Source organism: Drosophila santomea, chromosome X, assembly GCF_016746245.2.
Source record: "Drosophila santomea strain STO CAGO 1482 chromosome X, Prin_Dsan_1.1, whole genome shotgun sequence".
NCBI classification, from domain to species: domain Eukaryota; kingdom Metazoa; phylum Arthropoda; class Insecta; order Diptera; family Drosophilidae; genus Drosophila; species Drosophila santomea.
In genome coordinates this window covers 22103614-22122229 of record NC_053021.2, presented here as the reverse complement: position 1 = coordinate 22122229, position 18616 = coordinate 22103614, and the positions used below count along the sequence as shown (strand labels likewise).

The following is an 18616-nucleotide window of genomic DNA, read 5'->3' as shown; positions in this document are numbered from 1 at the left end:
ATGGGGAAATAGGGTGTGGCCCTGCCAGCAATTGCAGTTTCAACTGAATTTTAATGTATTTGCAGCAAGACAACTCGAAGTATCCGTATCAGTGGTGGTAGGCGTGGCAGTGGGCGGCATTACAAGAGCACATCAAGGTAAGCTTACGAGGTTTCTCATTGCAACAGACGGTGTTTGCCCCAATCGCAAATGGTGTTCGATCCAAATGCAAATGAGGAACGAAAATTGCAATCAATATATGTATGTATCCATGGGAAACTTAAACAAATCGTTTTCAAGTCTGTAATTCTGTAATTAATTTACGTCAATAGAAAGTATTTTTCAAGCACAATATCTACTTAAAAATGTTGATTAACATTAATTTCGTATAATACGATACTTTTATGGAATAATTCTAGTTCCTAAACTTCCGATACTTAGTGGTACTTAAGGGCACCATGGGTGTTCGCGGTAATAACAAAGTAACTTTGAGCTGGCTATTTACAGATCTTAGGTATCCGTATCTGAGATTATACGCGTATATCGAGGCACTTGAGGAAGGTTATTTTTGTACCTATCTTGATCTTACACTATAATCAGCTGCACTTAAATGAAAAGTTTCAGCTCTTGTGTACCTGATTATGGGATTACTGGTCCTAGACCGATTGTCCGTTGGATCAAAGATTCTGGCATTGTCGTTTTTTTTCATGACGGACCAAATTGTGGGTAGAGCTTTATCAAAAATTGAACACCACAAAAACAGACGAAACACCATTATTGGGCTGTTGAGTATGTAGAAGATCCCAACAATATAGCAGATGATATTAGAAAAATAATACAGTCGTAGAAATCTGCAGAAAAACGCCCCAACGCACAGTGGTTGCACTTGTAGGGGACCGCGGCCATAAATAGTTCCCGTTGAGATATCGTTATGAAAATTTTCCCAAAAATCTAAAAAAAATATTTGAACATGTATTAAAAAAATTAGCCAAATCGGACGACGTTATCTTATAGCTCCCATAGTATTGCTAATATGCCGATGGTGTGCAAAAACACTTCCAGTAGAGTTGCAGGTCCCGTAAATATAAACAAATTAAAAATCTCCAGTTCTTTTAGTTAATAATAAAAGTAAAATTGAAACGAATTTTAATTTGAATTCAAAAACTTAACAAATACCATCTAACAAATCAAGTGTCGACGAAAAGAATTGAGATTTATCTTTTTTTGGTAGTTTTCTTTGACCTGTTATAAAGGGTTCAGAACGCAAAAGAAGGTTGTTCATCAAATCGGTATTTGTTGCAACGCAAACATAAAAGATGACTCCAATAGGAGGTTGACACCGCTTATAACGGATTTTTGATAGATTAGCAGAGAAATCACCATAATGTTATTTCTAGGTCGAATTTTAAAAACCGGATTCAAATTCTTTAAACGATCCACAGGCAACATATGTATAAACGAGAACTGGAATATATTTTTAACTATTAGGGAATGTTGTTGATTAACTGACAATACACACATGTGTTTGAAATTAATTAGTAAGAATTCTGACATTGAATGCTACTCATGAAGTTGGACGACACATATCGATAATTATAATACGATTATTACGATATACGATAACCAGTTTCCTGCCTTCCCTTGGCTACCATTTGTTCATTAAATTAGCTGCATTAAATGCAACCAGTACATCCTGTTGTCGTTGTCGTCAGACTTCCGATTGCTGCAATCGGATGAGCAGTCGGCGGCAGGGGACCTCAAAAGGGGGCAGGGAAATGGAAAACGTGGTCGGGAGGGAAAAGCGAAAAACGAAGTGGGAAACTGATTGGGTTAGATGGTGACACGCTAGCGGCGCTGGGCATAGATAAATCGTTGGTAAATTTTATATAATCTAATAAAAAATTGATGGCTTTGGAGTGCGGCGCTGCGAGCTGGCAATAAATAGCAACAGACGGGTTGCCCCTGGTTTTAAGGATCCTCCGATCCCGATACCAATCCCTGCTACCTCCTCCTTCCCCGCTATCAACTTAAAGGGATGCATGCGAAGCGATGCCAATCCGTTGAAAAGCGCTTGCCAATAAATGATGAGACATCGACGACGACGAGGACGACGACGGCAAGGCAGTCGGAAAAGTGGGGAAAGCTGCCGGAAAATGGGGTTTGAAGAGCGCATTAGCTCGTCCTTTCCCCCGTACTTTTTTGTGCAGCGCCGAGCTTAATGAAATGAGTTTGTCGAACTTATTGCTCACTGAGGCATGCAACATGCCATGCCTGCCTCTCTCCTTTCCGAGTTTTCCGCATTTCCAGGATTGGATGGTGCCTGCACTTATGCAGATACAATTTGCCCGAGGACCCTTAATTTCTTGGGTACATTTTAAGTTGGCTAAACAAGTTAGCTGCATCGATAAGCGCTCGAGATTTCAGAGACTTAGCTAGCAAAAATTCTTACAGATGAAGCAGAAAAGCAAAGGCCCCTTTAGCAGCAAATTGAGTGGATTGGGCCTATGTCTTGGGGCTCATGAAGTTAATTAAATTTATTCAAAACGAATCATGGGTAGCTACGCCTTATTTGTATTATTAACATTCGCGAATCTCTTATTTTACTTCTCTAGAATATTGCTTTAAAGCCACATTTAAATGAATAAGGCGTATAGGGATGATGGCGTATCAGATGACTCTTTACAATTCACTGATTTCAATGTAATGTTTTTTAAAGTCTTGATGACTCACAAACTGCTCCATATATACAATAAATCATATAATCTTTTGTATTTGCGGTTGCGGTAAGTAGAATATTATACCAATATTGTACAGAAGAGACTTTATACATAATAAGCAAGATACAATGTTTTCATCTTATAGCAATGAGAAATAACAATTTTTTGAACAATAAATAACTGAAATGTATACTGAAAAGTCGATGTAAAATGTTGACCACCATAAATGATAAAGATTTTTTTTTATGAAAGTTTTCGTTTACAGATGGCCAAAGTACTCGTCCGAGAAACGACTTACAAGAATACGTTTTTTCATTGATTTCTTGACGGAATGTGTTTTCAATTACAGCTAGCACTCTTTGACTTTTCCAAGGAGCGTGCTGAACCAATCGATGAATACGGCCCGCTGGAAAACTTGATGCTTCGCATAACATTGACCCAAGTCTAAAATCAACAGCTACGCAACTCGACCAGATTGTGTATTGTATCCAGTGAAACAACAGACTTGGCCAAAGTATCTTTCCCCCTTTGCCCCTTTGACCCTTCGCTGTCTTCCTTCAAGCCCTCTTGGTTATCCGTTATCGCACTTGGCGGGACGTGAACTTCGAGTAGTTCGCTTGGCAATCTCGCAATGTGCGGATGGGCCAATAGTCTTCAGAGTGGCCAACAATTAAGTGGGTCACCAGCCGCAGGACGAGTCTCGTTGGCAAGTCAATCAGCCAATCAAGCAGTTAGCCCATGGCCCACACAGTTAGTCAATCTTTCAATAGGCCAGCTTAAAGTGGAGAAATTTAAGGCAGAGAAAGAAAACGGGGTGTGGAGAATGTTGTTGGTTATGAAGCCAAAAATATCTTAAAAGGTACCTTCTTTAGTGGTTATTTAAATTTTTTAAAATTAGTGGTGCTCAATGAAATAATTTAATTTTAATTCACAATTTTTTCATGTGAAACCAAATGATCTCGATTATTTCACAATATATGTTAGCTTCATGTATCACTTATGGCGCACGAAAAAATGGGAATTCGTATATTCTACCTTGCCTTAATGCTTTATTTTTTTTATTAGTATACAATTCACAGATTTTTCAGTGTAGGAGTCGCTTCTGCAGAAAACTTTTGCTTTGTTATCTTGTAAACGTTTCAAAAGTTACACAAACCAGTGGTCCAGTGGGCTTGGACTCACAAAAGGGGGAATGTAAACAGTTTCAAATTACAACCAAGCAACTTTCGTCTATTAACAAATTGGCACGCGTAGCGCCTTGGCCAAAAGTCTTAGCCTTAAAGGCGTCCCCAAATCTGCTCAAAATGTTAGCCAAGAAAATATTTATTTATGACTAAAGTTCGCACCCCAGCTTCGCGCACTTTCATCACATGTGGGACAACGTTAATGTTTTTATTAGCAGGGGCATGAAGTTCGAAAATCACTAGATGGGGTGGAAAGTCGGAAAAGCGGAAAAGTGGGAGGCGCTGAAATCTGTCGAAGACTTGGCAAACTTTCTGCCACCGCGTTTTATGCTCGACTTCGACGACAACGATGATGATTATGACTTGGATCGCAATGATGCCCTATGGTGATAGGGCAATGGTGATGACTTCTCAACCGACTGTGATGAAGGCATGCATACGTGCAAAAGTATAGGTCGGAATATTGGGTATCCTGATATCCTGATATCAGCTGTATGACAGAGCCTTAGTTCTGGTAGCAAATAGGATATAGTTATTTTACTGGCATTCTAACAACATTTGTCTGTTCCAACCAACCAAATAAATAAAGTAAAAACAAATATAAAACGGAAGGATTACATTGAACTTAACTGTTTTCTTTTAAAATAATCAATTTCGTTTTTAAACCGTTTTGTTGTTCATGAAGATCGCCACCATATTCTGTCCTAGTTCCTTGTCCGCACTTGTTCGCGCTTTGGGTATGCGTGGCAGTTCGCCTGTTTGCCCCGTTCCATGTTGACTTGGATAAGGAGTCATTCCGCGTATTTCAGCGAGAGTCTGTGTTTTTTAATGCCTATGAAAACGTTTGGCAGTGCCCGAAATGGGCAATCAAGCGAAATGGGCCGCCGAACACACCACACATTTCCCACAAACACGCGGCACACAAATCAATGCCAAACAGTTTTGCAATGAGACTTTTTAAAGAGGACGAATGGACAACGCCAGTCAGAATTGAGCAGTCACTAAACAGCAGTTGACAGACATTGAGAATCTTGGCAGAATTGGGACACCATAGAAAGGAGCAACCAGGACACATGTGCTAATGTCCCAGGGCACTAAAAGCCACTCAGTCAGACATTCAGTCAGTAAGTTTTTCGTGTTGCCTGAATCGCCGAGAAAAAAATACCAGCGACAGATTCAGGCCAGGGGAACTAACACAAATAAAAGCAAGGAAAATTAAATTCAGTTGGTGAAAATTCTCGAACTGGAGTCAAAGGGACCACAAGCCTTCAAAACGCCGTGTACCAGTCACGAACTTGGGAGTGCCCGCTCAGCTTCACAGTCGCCCATACTGCAAAAATAATTGTTTTAAATCTATGTATGTGCTTAACTGGCAGCCGAAGTATTTTCTAAAATTGTATACCCTTGCGGTTCAGGCATGTTTAACAAACCGTACAAATCATAATTTATGTTTATATATACAAAAGGGCAAAAAAACTTGAATATTCTTTTAATTTTTCAGTAAACTCGTTGCTTAATTTAATTTGGAAGTTCTAGTAACTAATAGAGGAAGAAAAACATGCACATTCCTATTATTATTTGGTTTTATTATTGAAATTGATTTAAAATGCTGAAAAGAAAGTATAAGTATTTTAAATTTTTAAAGGAAATGAATTGTCATACATAAGTTTGATTAGAGGTAACGGCTACAATGCTGTTGGCCCATCTACAGCCACATCTACAGTATCTAGAGTATTGGAATTCCGCTGTTCCCAGCCTGATGGACAGTAATTCAGAAAGCTGTCAGTTGCAGAGGAAACTTTTCGGGCGGCACGTCACCAAAATAAAAAAACAGGCTATTAAGCGAAAATCATAACAGCGGAGCACACACACACGCAGTTCCACTTCACAATATTGGATATGGATATACGAATATATGGGCTGGAAGGCATTGATATCATTCTCGCCGCAGTAGATGGAAATGCATTTCGAGCTTATTAGGAATGCCCGATGGCCAATGCAAATGTCAAATGCGAATTTCTGAAAGCCAAACGGCCAAAACTAAAAATTGATTGTCGTCTGCCATTTGCATAAAATGCGATGCACTGAGGCATTGTCAGTCAGTCAGTCAGTCAGTTAGTCAGTCAGTCAGTTAGTCAGTCGCCCAGTCACTAGTCAGTCGGTCATTCAGGCGGCCACCGAGTCTGCCATTTGGCCACCGAATGCACTCATCCTGGCTTTGTCGATCCATCGACAATCGACAATCGCCTCTGGTCTCTGGTCAATCCCAACCGATGTCTATATCGAGTGCGTTACCATCGCATTACACACACAATCGGAGGCATATATCAATCTGTTGGACGCACAACACACACAATCAATGTCGGTAAATCAACAACAGTGGTTTGGGGACTTAGCATACTCGTAGATGCGAGTGGATTCTACTTGGTGTTGGGGACTGTGCAGAAAAAGCAAAGAGTCAAATGGATTGAATATTGAGTTTATGATGTTGTCGCTGGCAATTTTCGTTGGCTTTAAGCGGTTTGGCATTGGATGGCTGGCGGAGCTATTGTGTTGGTTGCGTATACGCAATATGGCCAGCGTATACGCAATATGTGTGAGGCGGCCTTGGGTGTTTCTGTGTGTTTTGTCGATTATATGCTTCACAGAGCTGCCAACACACGCAGCTCGATACGCTTCACAGGCTGAAACCATGACCCCCGTTTTCCCTTCTTCTTGTTCTTGTTTTTGTTCTTGTCCCTGCAACTGTGTGGGTGGCTGGGTGGTTGGTTGGTTTGTTGGTTGTGCCCATCTCGTGTGTGTGTGTGTGTGCTATGGAGTAAATTGAATTTTGCCCACAACAACGACATTAGCCATCTCAGCAGCTAAGGGCGCCCAGCGAAAATAAATAAAGAGCGGGCCCTGCCCAAAATTGTTCTGATTTTTTGTGATGTTGAACTTCGTCTTCTGTTTTTATTTTTTTTCTTGCTGTTCTTGTTGTATTGAAGATTTTGGAAAGAAAAGGGGTGGTTCTGCGGCCTTGCGGCCCTGCGTCCTCCCAGATTCTCAGCTCGTTCTGGACTTTATCGCCAAGCATAATTTTATATGCCAACGCGCGTCACGTATTAGCATATGCATGATGTCTGGTTTCTTGGAATCCGACTCACGGACAGATTTACATCTACTTGGGCAGCCGTGAGTAATGTTTGTCAAAGAGCGGAATTTGGGCAATATTTGGGTACTGTAAATTTAATAAAACTATTTTTAATGTTTAAGGCGTTCTACAGTGAACAAATATCTGGATTTATTTATATGCATAGCCCTAAGAACCACTATATTACGAGAAAATAATTTTGTGTTTGGTGAGCTTTACAAAATTGTTTTAATTACTTATAAGACATAAATATTGATAATAGGTCAAAGTAGTACAACTTAACTGACCGGTCAATACAATCAGTTTTTCCATTCCGCCGTATGTATCACATTTATTCCATTTATTTTAAGCAACTTAAAAGATTTGTTTGACCACACACTTTAATATCTCTGCTTTTAAAAACGCCATTAATGCTTTTGGGTGTGTTTTGGGTAGTTTGTATATATTCATTTAGGAATCTATTCTATCTACTCAATAGGAAGTGACAAAAATTCCATTTTAACAATATTTGTTTTAGTGTTTCTAAATTTTTGTTTTCACATTTGTCACACAATCCGACAACTTTTGGCCAAACTACTTTGCGCTTTTCACTTTCCAATAGCTTCAACTATTGCCACGACCACGCCTCTTTCTCCGCGCTCCGCCCAAAACGCCCATCGCTTAGGTAATTTGAGTCAAACTTTATGCGAAAGTTGCAAATTTGCACCGCAATTTGCGCAAACTTTTTCAGCTGAGCATTGAAATGACATCATCATCAGAAGCAGCTCGCTGCAATCGAAGAGGAGCGCAAATCAATGGAGGAAAATTGGGGAATGGGACAAGATTGAAGTGCTCGAGAAAGCGAAGGGAAAATGGGTGCGAGGATCGAGGGGAAACCGGAGCCAGCACCAACAAAAATCAATTTGCACTCGTCAAAAAGTGTTGCCAAGTGGTGCATTTAAAACAAACTTGAATGACAATTATGCCAGCTATAATGTGCCACGCCCAACCAACCGCCCGCCCGCCCCGCGCCCACCAGACTGATTTGCATTCGCATTTTGCAGATTTCCCCATTTTCATACCAATTTTCCCGCAACTTTTGGGCCAAGTTTGCCACCGCATTTCACAGTCCGTTTGCCGTTTGTTATTTTTATTGTTGCCCCTGATTTGATTTAAATCATTTTTATTACTCCCGGACAGCCTGTGGGTTTCTGGAAGGGGTTGCCAACCCAACTTACTCCCAATAAAGTGAAATGAACTGAAGTGAAACTTAATGCTAGGTCAACTCTGACCCCAAACATTTCAAGTGGCTCCAGTCCTCTAGTGTTTGCTCAGCCATTAATTTGTTCTAACTCTCAGACTTATTTGGCTTTTAATTGGGTTGTAAACTGCAGATATACGCTCGATTTGATAACTGCGGTTTAATTCAGTCCCCTCGCAATTCATCAAAGGAAAATGCCTATTTATTTCGTAAAGTTCGCTTCGTCAACATACGTAAAATACAAAATATGTCTTTTTAAAATTATTGCTCCCGGTGTGCTTAGTCACTATGTGAACTATGTGAAATTACAATGTCAGAATCATTTGGCAACCCAACCACAAATTATCGTTTAAATAAATCACTGGTAAAAGCTAAGATATGACTATATTATATTCATTTTGGCTTTTAACCTTAATAAAACATATTAATCACTTAAAACAATTTAGTTTTGGCCGGTAATAAACTATTTAAATATTCAAGTATATACAATTGATCAATGGTATCGGCAAAGTATTTGGAATAAGGCTGTTAAATGAAATGAAGTTTTATGTCTGCTGTAAAAACGAGAATATTTAAAATAATTTCTTTTTAACTTTAAAATTTAAATTTAATTTAAATGCATTTTTAATGCACACTGAGTCTCCACACAATTTTCAACGAACCCAGCACTCTACGACCCACGGATTTAAAAGATTGATCAGGCCTCGTTCGTCCTTCCGCCTGTCCGTCTGTCCGTCCGTCCGTCCGTCCGTCGATCCGTCCGACTTTCCGTCCGTATGGCGTCGAGATCTCGGAAACTGTAAAGGCTACAACTTTACAATTAGGCAAGCAGATTCAAGAACGCGGACGCAGCCCAAGTTTGTTACAGGAAACGGTCACGAACACTCTAACGCTTACAAAGCAGCCAAAACTGACGCGCAAACACTCTTGAAAATTGTTTTCATACTTTTTTCATTTTATTATTGTCTTGCTAATTCCTGTACCTATGCCAAAACGATGTTGAAGCTTCCTCCTCGTACTGATAGTACAGGAACTCGACTATAGCGTTCTCTCTTTCTTGGAGTACAAACAATCTTGTGACTGGCAAGCAACCTGATTTTCTCGTTTGGGAAATTCACAGGAATCAAGGCAATCGATGGCAATCTTTCCTCGCTTTGATGGCCCGAATAGCAGCGCCAAAACTTTCTGCGGGCGACTCAAAATCTGTTTAGACTCACTGTCATTTAAGCGACAGCCCATATCCGTTGGCAATTCAAGACGCCAAACGCGCACACAAGCGGGCTCCCTTATGAATCTATATAGACGGGCATATGTGTATATGTGTATACACGGATATATATTCAGTTGGATGCAGGATGGAGTATGAAGTGTGGAGCAGAGAGCAGGGAGCGCGGAGCGCGGTGGCTGCCATGTCATTGAATCCCGTTTAAAGTGTTCATTTTCCATTCGTAACGCGTTCGGAATGAGCGAAAAGCGTTGGCAAATGCTTTCTGTTTTGGTTTTTCATTTGGATTTTACCACAACACTCGAACAAACAACCATTTGCATATGTGCACGAGTGGCCGACTGACTGGAATTCTGAGTCCGGGGTTGAGTCCTCAGTCCCAAGTCCCGAATCCTTGTCAGCTGAATTACGCGCTTTAAAAACAATTTTGTCGATTCCTCGCGTGTTGTTGTGTGTTTTAGGTTTTTTAATATTTTATTGCGCATATCAAATTCGCATTCGAGCGGAAATCCCTAAACAGGCCCAAAACGCCTACCCGCGTACCCCTCAGAGTGCGACCAAGCCACATACGTGCCGTACACTGAGGCAAAAAAAGACTGGAAATGAGAACTCAGAACTGGGTTACTTACCTTCTTTTATCTAATAAAAGCTGAGATGTCGACCATTGTCGACCAAGTCGGATTTGGGAAATTAATAAGTAGTGTGTCTTTCCATGGTGCCCTTTTTCATATTATCCATAGACAGTCTTAGTCTTACCGTCTAGGTGCGGAAACGCTTCCTTTTTCCTGATTTTAGGAGTGAAAAACAGACCCGAGCTCCACCGCTATTTTGCTCCGTGTGCTGGGTGCTGGGTGTCGGCAGCCAGAGACAGACAGACAGACAGACAGATGCACGTGCTTCTGTCACTCGCTTGTTGGCTACGATGTTGTCTGGCCATGTTTATGAATACATTTGGCCCAACGAATGGGTGGCAATCGAGGGGGCTGGGGGTGGTCCCTGGGCGTTCGGTGCTGAGCTTACCATATTGGTCGATGGCTCGGCTGATTCGACGGTTGGGTAAATGGATGGGTGGAGGGCGGGTCGGCGTCTGGTTACCTTGAGAGGTTTGTGCCTTTTTGTGGCCTCCGATGCTTACAGAAATCAGCACGCAAAGTTATATTTTATTGATTCTAAACCGACTGTGATAGATGTTTGTATGTAGTGCCCGTCGAGCACTCGCACTCGCACTCGCACAGCGCCCCATGGGAGCCCCTATTATATGTGCATATATGTAGTATCTGTGCGCTTCGATGGGCAAAATACCATCATGCTGATGTTAAAGTGCGCACGTGACGCTCCGGAATCAGACAGAGGGATTTCGAGGGTCCAAAGGATCCCCAGACCAAGTGGTGCAATCAGTTTTCCCAGCCCACCCCCTCTATCACTCTCTCCTCTCTCTCTCTGTCTCTCTCTTTCTGCCTGTTAAATTTATTTTCCCGGGTATATAGGGTCCATTTTTCGTTTAAACTCAACGGCTTTACTTGTTTGTGCGCTTTTTCACTCAGCCAACTTCGTCTGGATAGCGTTAGCTGCTTAATTTTTGGCAATAATACGAATGATTTGACAGTGAAACATCGATGTTAGCTCGTATATGGTTTGCTATACATAGACCTCCTAAAGCAAACCATTTCAGCTTACTTTTTTTAGCTGCATCTCAGTTCAGCTAAGAAGGTTTCGCACCAGTACACTATGGGAAATTTGACCACTTTTTCTGGCCTAAATTAATAACTCCAGAACGGGGAGAGATATTCAATTGGTGTTTTTTGTATGGGGTTACACTAGTCCATATCTTTTATGGTACCAAAAATTGTGGGCGTGGCACCGCCCATTCTATTTTTTGTAATTTATAACTCCAGAACGAATAAAGATATTTAATTTTTTTTTTTTGCATTAATTTGCACTAGACCATATCTAAACTTACCCTAAAAACTGGGGGCGTGGCACAGTCCCTTATATTTATATTATTAATTTTCGTAAAGGCTTTCTCTCATTTTTTATGCTTTTTCTAATCTCAGCAAAAACAACTGATTTCGTGATAGAGTTTATATTCTTTATTATTTTACAGAAGTTAACAACAATAGTACTAATAAAAATAACAAAACAATTCAGCAACCGCCTTGTTTAACTCCCGTTTAGCATGAGATTACTCTGAATTTGGAAAAGTAGGGTTAAGTCTAAAATCTATAAATTCTCCAAGAATCGGTAAAAGTGGTTTTTAAAGTTTCAATAATCTGAACAAGAATTAAATAAGCTACAACATGAGGTATATTTCATTGATGCAATCTGCTGCAATCACTTTAAATCTCTATTCAAAGTTAGGCATTATAAAAAAAATACTTTTGTAAAGCAACTAAGATTTTTACTAAATTACAGGGACAACAATGGTTTTTTTTTCTATTGAATGTTGCAAACGCCTAATAGAAGGCCCACTGATTAAAATACTTTTTATAGAATGGAAATTAACGCTTTGGTTCCAAAGATATTAGAACTTTTGTAACGACAGAAAAACTTAACGTTGCAGATTGTTTTTTTGTGTACGCGCAACAGCTGTTTTTAACAGCTGATTTCTTTGTTGTGGCGCAATCTATTAAAACTTCTGGTATGCAGCACTAAAGATTGGTCAATTATGAATGCGTACACTAAATAATATTGTAATATTCCGACTTTCAGAAAATGGGTTTTGGCCAGAAGAAGGGGTCAAATTTCCCATAGTGCAGTAGGCTTCTGTAAAAACCTTAAACCAAACTTAAAAAGAAACATATTTTAAGTGAAAATTACCAACTTTACAATATTTGAACTGCATCACTTTGTGCGCAGTGCTGTTGAAAATGTTTGCGGCCAGGTTGGCGCACCGTACTTCACCCGTTTTACAGGAAAGGCGGCGACGAACGTAAGCCTGCCCATATGTCGAGTGACTGAGAAAATGGTGGCAGTAGGGATGGGATAGTGCACTGCAGTGGGAACGGCGGCAACGAAGTGGAATGGAGCATCAGCGGGTCTGGCACTGGCGATTGACAGTTTAATAGTTTTCCCAGTCAATTTTATGCCATTTCATGATGCAGCCGCCATCTGCACAAATTGTGGATGCTGGCCGAGAATTTTCGACAGCCACCCTTTTCTGCCACTTCCCTGCCGCTTCTGCCCAAATTTTCTTGCGCACCTGCACGGGCTCGTTTTTTGCACCGCCAACTGGCAAGGCTCATTTGGCTCTTCGCAGTCTGATAGCATTTGCAATTTTGGCAATTTTTTCGGTTAAACTCCTGGGCAATGCCAAGGTGTGCTAGTGCGCCCGTAAAATATGCATATTTTATGCCGGAAATATAATTTTTGCTGCATTAGCGGCTGCCGCTGGTCCGCTGGCAACGCTGCGTATGCGCGATATTCGATTCTAGTCACTAATTCGACCGTGCTAGAAACACAAAAAGTAGAGCAGGCATAGATGGAAGTTTTTGTTCGGTCAATTTGGCTGAGGATTAAAGTCAACGACCAAAAGTATCGGGCAACCTATTACCTGCTACATTATGTGTTGTATTAGCGAAGGGGTTTTTTTGGCGATTTTGTTGATATCAACGTTGTTGAATGCATCAACATGCGCAAAATAATGTAAAGAATAAGGATATTACAAGGATATTAAATATTCTTTGTATTCGCCAACAAATCGATTGCGTGCCTCTCTTAGCTTGGACTTCCTGTTTGTTGTGTGAAATGAAACCAAATCAAATGCGCTTGAAATATGTACGATGTTGCTTTAAAGTGTAATGTAATAAAGTCAAGTCAATTTTTCAAAGTATTACTTATTTACGAAAATAATGGACTGTGTTAACCCCGAAGAAAATCCCCCTCACATTTTGGCGTTAAGCACTCCATACAGCAAATTTGACAATTCCCTGAACTCTCCCTTCCGATTTTCCCCCAAAACAAATGGATTGGTAGCAAATGCAAGAATCTAAACAAAACAAGAACGCTATAAAGAAAGCACCGCGACAAAGTTTTGAAAACGAAAATTATGCAAATATGTACTAATATAATTAGAGTTGACTGTGCATACAAACTAAAAATTAAAAATGGTTTATTCTTGATAATTTAAATGGTATTGAAACAGTTCAGTAACTCTTCGTGAAGATAACAAAAACTATCACCAGGTAAGTATGTATGGCTTACAAGTATTTCAAAGAGGAAAGCAGGTTCATTGCCCAGTTCAGGTACGGCTTTCTCTCGGTGTAATCAGTCTCGGTTCTGTTCATAGCTTCGTGCTTAACATAAATTGAAACAGTGGCCGGGCGATGTTAGCCGCTTTCCCACAGCCCCATCGATAACTGGATTTGCTGCAAACAAATCGGTATGCTCACCCATCTCCACCCACTTCCTCCCATTTACAACCCGCTGTTCGCCGCTTTCCGATCTCTCGGCTCCATTCCATCTAACTTATGACACTGGCGCGTGTGTTTTTCGGCAACTTCATTATCGATTGCTGATCCATGGGATTAGATGGACCCAGGAAGACAATGGTCTCTCCGACTTTCCAGGCTTTCCCCTCTGCCAACCGACCGCCCCTGAAGCATTCACATCCGTTGCGGCGCACAAATTTGTCCACGAATTAACACAAAGCGTGCGGAGAGGCCCCCCGGCCTTCGCCCGTTTTCCATTTCCCAGCGTCCATTTGCCATCTCCCATTCCACATCGCCCATCGCCCATCGCCCATCGTCCGTCGTGCGAATGAACAGTTCCATGGAGCACCTAAATTGTACCAGTTAGCATTTAGCCCCCTGCCCGGGAATACCATCCACCACCCACCACACATGAGAGTGACCAGTTTGGTAGGCACTCGCACATTTCCTGGTAACATTTATCGCCGGATTTCTACTGTCATGCCGAAATGTTGAACAGAACACACTCACAGCGGCACAAACGCACACACACATGCACACACACACACGTGCATGCAGGCACTGGAAAAAGTTTGGGTGTCTTCGAGAGCAGAAATTGAGCTTATGATACTAAGCAAACACTTTACTTTGTCTAAATGGTATTCACGGTTTTTGAATAATACTAGGCTTGGGTATCGAAAACGCAAGGATGTTAGGGTATTTTGTTTCGTCTTCAACAATATGGCTTCCAATGTAAAATTCTGTTCATTGTGATTGATTAACGCATGAGCTTTATGATAAATGATTTTATCGTATATTTTTAAAGCAATTTCAGTTTTAATTACATTAACTACAATACAGACGGCAACAAACATTTTTTCGAGTGCACTCAAAGGGCCAAAGGCGGAGGGGGGCATCGCTTGTTTTGCGGCTCGTCGTTTTGTCTCGTATGTTGAATAGAAATAAATTTGCGACTTAAGTCCTAGCGCGCATTAATTCGGCCTAATGTCGTGTAGTAGCATCCGACCGGCCTGCTCCGGACCCCCACGACCATGCTTACACTGTTTTCGGACTAACATTTTATTTATGGCCAAACACACACACACACACATGTGAGAATGTGAGAGGGTCCTTTGTCGCTTCGACCGCAGTCAGTGGCATAAGCTTAACGGAGAGGGGGTGGGTGATGGGGTGATGGGGTGCAGGGTGCAGGGCGAAGGGTGAAGGAGGCGGGACCAACAAATCTCTCGCACCAATACCAATGCATTGTCCAGGACCGGTCAACAAAGCCGATTTATGGATTGTCCAGCCAGCAAGCGAGTGTATGTGTGCGTGTGTTTGTGTTTGTGTGTGAGAGTCCTGTTTTTGCGGCGCACACGAATGCGTGACGTGCGTGTGCTGTGGCTATTAAATTATTTGTAAACAATTTTTGATATCTGATTTTATGCACACACTCTTACTGCCTCGCCTGTTCGTTCGACTGTTCGGCTGTCAAAACTTCGAAGGGCCAACCGCGAAAAATACTCTCATTTATGTTAGTTCGAATGATACGCCAAATACTGTGAATTGTTCTGTCAAAGATCTGTTGCTATGTTCTACAAATCGATAGAAATTTACAAGACCAATAAAGAAATAAAAACGTAACGGGTATAATAGATTCGCAGGTCTTTAAAGAGTCGTTCCTTTTGGCTGGCGAGGATGGTTTGAAAAACTCGCCTAGGTTTTCCTTTGAGCAGCATATAGTTGCCCTATCATGATAGGAATTGTGTGTTATATAAATATACTTTCTGGTAGGCCAGTTTTTAGTACAAAAGTCTTTGGAAGAGCTAGGGTATGGCGAAATTTTAGAGGCTTGACAATTTTGGTTGGTTTTCTGATTCCACACAGACAGTCAGCCCAATATACATAGGTATTTCTTTGGGCGGGAATTGTAAGTGTGTTTGTTGATGCGGCAAATGACTTCAAAGCCCTACCAATTTAGTAATTTGAAGGAATCGAATCATTTCAAATGAAGTGATTCCATGGGGCCCATACTCTTTGAATGAGTTTTCAAGTTTGAGGTAATGAAAATTTTCAGCTACATTAGTCGGCTGAGCCGGAGTGCAGATTTTCGTGTTGGCTTGGCTTGGTTTTCGTTGCCCGACGATGTGACAACTTTTGCAATGCCCGAAAACAAAGGCCAAATACAATCAGCTGTAAACAAAAGCCAAGCCTTCGGAGGCGGATGCACTTCGGTGGGATTTGCCAGCCGGGGCACTATGGGAAATTTGACCCCTTTTTCTGGCCAAAACCCATTTTCTGAAAGTCGGAATATTACAATAATATTTAGTGTACGCATTCATAATTGACCAATCTTTAGTGCTGCATACCAGAAATTTTAATAGATGGCGCCACAACAAAGAAATCAGCTGTTAAAAACAGCTGTTGCGCGTACACAAAACAACAATCTGCAACATTAAGTTTTTCTTTCGTTACAAAAGTTCTAATATCTTTGGAACCAAAGCGTTAATTTCCATTCTGTAAAAAGTATTTTAATCAGTGGGCCTTCTATTAGGCGTTTGCAACATTCAATAAAAACTAGTGTTGTCCCAGTAATTTAGTAAAAATCTTAGTTGCTTTACAAAAGTATTTTTTTTTATAATGCCTAACTTTGAATAGAGATTTAAAGTGATTGCAGCAAATTGCATCAATGAAATATACCTCATGTTGTAGCTTATTTAGTTCTTGTTCAGATTATTGTAATTTTAAAAGCCACTTTTACCGATTCTTGGAGAATTTATAGATTTTAGACTTAACCCTACTTTTCCAAATTCAGAGTAATCTCATGCTAAACGGGAGTTAAACAAGGCGGTTGCTGAATTGTTTTGTTATTTTTATTAGTACTATTGTTGTTAACTTCTGTAAAATAATAAAGAATATAAACTCTATCACGAAATCAGTTGTTTTTGCTGAGATTAGAAAAAGCATAAAAAATGAGAGAAAGCCTTTACGAAAATTAATAATATAAATATAAGGGACTGTGCCACGCCCCCAGTTTTTAGGGTAAGTTTAGATATGGTCTAGTGCAAATTAATGCAAAAAAAAAAAATTAAATATCTTTATTCGTTCTGGAGTTATAAATTACAAAAAATAGAAAGGGCGGTGCCACGCCCACAATTTTTGGTACCATAAGAGATATGGACTAGTGTAACCCTATACAAAAAACACCAATTGAATATCTCTCCCCGTTCTGGAGTTATTAATTTAGGCCAGAAAAAGTGGTCAAATTTCCCATAGTGCGGGGGTAAGACAAATTAGTTGCAAGTTGCAAGTTGCAAGCTGCAAGCTGCAAGCGGAGCCGATTCTTTGAAGTTTGCGGCAAAGTTTGCCAGCTCCCCCAGTGCCGCTGTTTATCGGTTCTGTGGGCTTTGTTTAAAGTTCTGTGCAAATGTGAAATAGAATTGGACAAGCAACGGAGCGCCACTTGGCCACCGAAAAAGTTATCCCTTGCACTTTCATTACTTTTCTCCTTGGCAAAGCAAAAAAAACAAATGCAGCCACTTTGGCAATGCGCGAATTAGCCAAATAATAAATAAGTGCACGACAAAAGTGGCTAAGAAATTTCGAACAACAATGAAATTACTCGGTTGCTCTTTTAAAAGACTTTTTGCCTAATGCTCGGCAACTCGGCAACTTTTTCCACATCTCCACTTTTCGACCACACATCGAGGACAAACTTTACTTTGTATCCGAGTGTGTGCGTTGACAGTTGATGATTCTCGAATTTCATTTCTATTTTCCCCTTACATATTTCTTTATGGTTTCTTGTTTGTCGCCTGCAAAAGTTTCCGACCCCGAAGCCCTCACCTTTGGTCCCACCAAAACCCCCAAAACCTTCCCAAAACCTCCCCAAAACATAACCAAAACCTCCCCAAAACGTCTCCAAAAACCCCCAAATGTAGTCATCAAGTCGGGCTGACCAAATTGTCGGAGTCTCTAATTACTTTGGCTGACATTGCGTTCGTTTCCTTTGTCGCTGATAAGAAATTTGCCAGAATGTGAAGTGCGGCATGTGCAGATGTAGTTCACTTTTATTGCCACAGATAGCCGCAAGTTTCCGCCCGCCATTAACTGCAAATTTGGCCCAACTTTGAATATTGCTCATACGTCCTCTGGTGCGAAAGGACCTTGCCATCATCAGGTCGGCATTTAACTGCAACTTTCGCTGGGGAAGCACACTCTTGTAACTTTGCAAACGGCTGAAGGAACACGCAGAATCGAAAAAAGGACATCCACAAGGTTCTTAATGAATGTTTCATGAACTTCCTCGGATACCAAGCACAGCGAAAAAAGGTCACACAAGTATATGAAAAAATGCCACTGCACTTTAAGGGTTTGCAAGAGTGAACAAAATGCATTGAATATACTCGTAAGTTGGAAACGTTGATCGCTCATGTATACCATGTATACCATACGTACCGGTGTGTTCAAAGTTTTGTGCATACAGACTTCTTATACTGAACTTGAATTATTTGAAGAAACCATTGCCTTTAAATGCACCCTCATTCATTCTTTAAAAATCAGTTATCGATTATTGTATTGAGCCAAAGGCGCAACGCACTTTCAGTCCGCTATTGTATGACCCATTTAGGTGTCGTTTCTCGCCGTGCACCAGACGCTTTTCTAAGTGCAGTACTAACTTCATTTGCGCGGGGCAACGCGTCGTATGCGTAATTCCGGCTCTGAGGACTCG

At 40.8% G+C, this 18616-nt stretch overlaps 1 protein-coding gene across 1 annotated transcript in view; it reads right to left on the bottom strand.

Annotated features, from left to right (window-relative positions):
• The window catches only part of LOC120457339 (chaoptin), a 210111-nt gene that overhangs the window by 127346 nt on the left and 64149 nt on the right, over positions 1 to 18616 (bottom strand). The gene's annotated exons all lie outside the window — the stretch shown is intronic.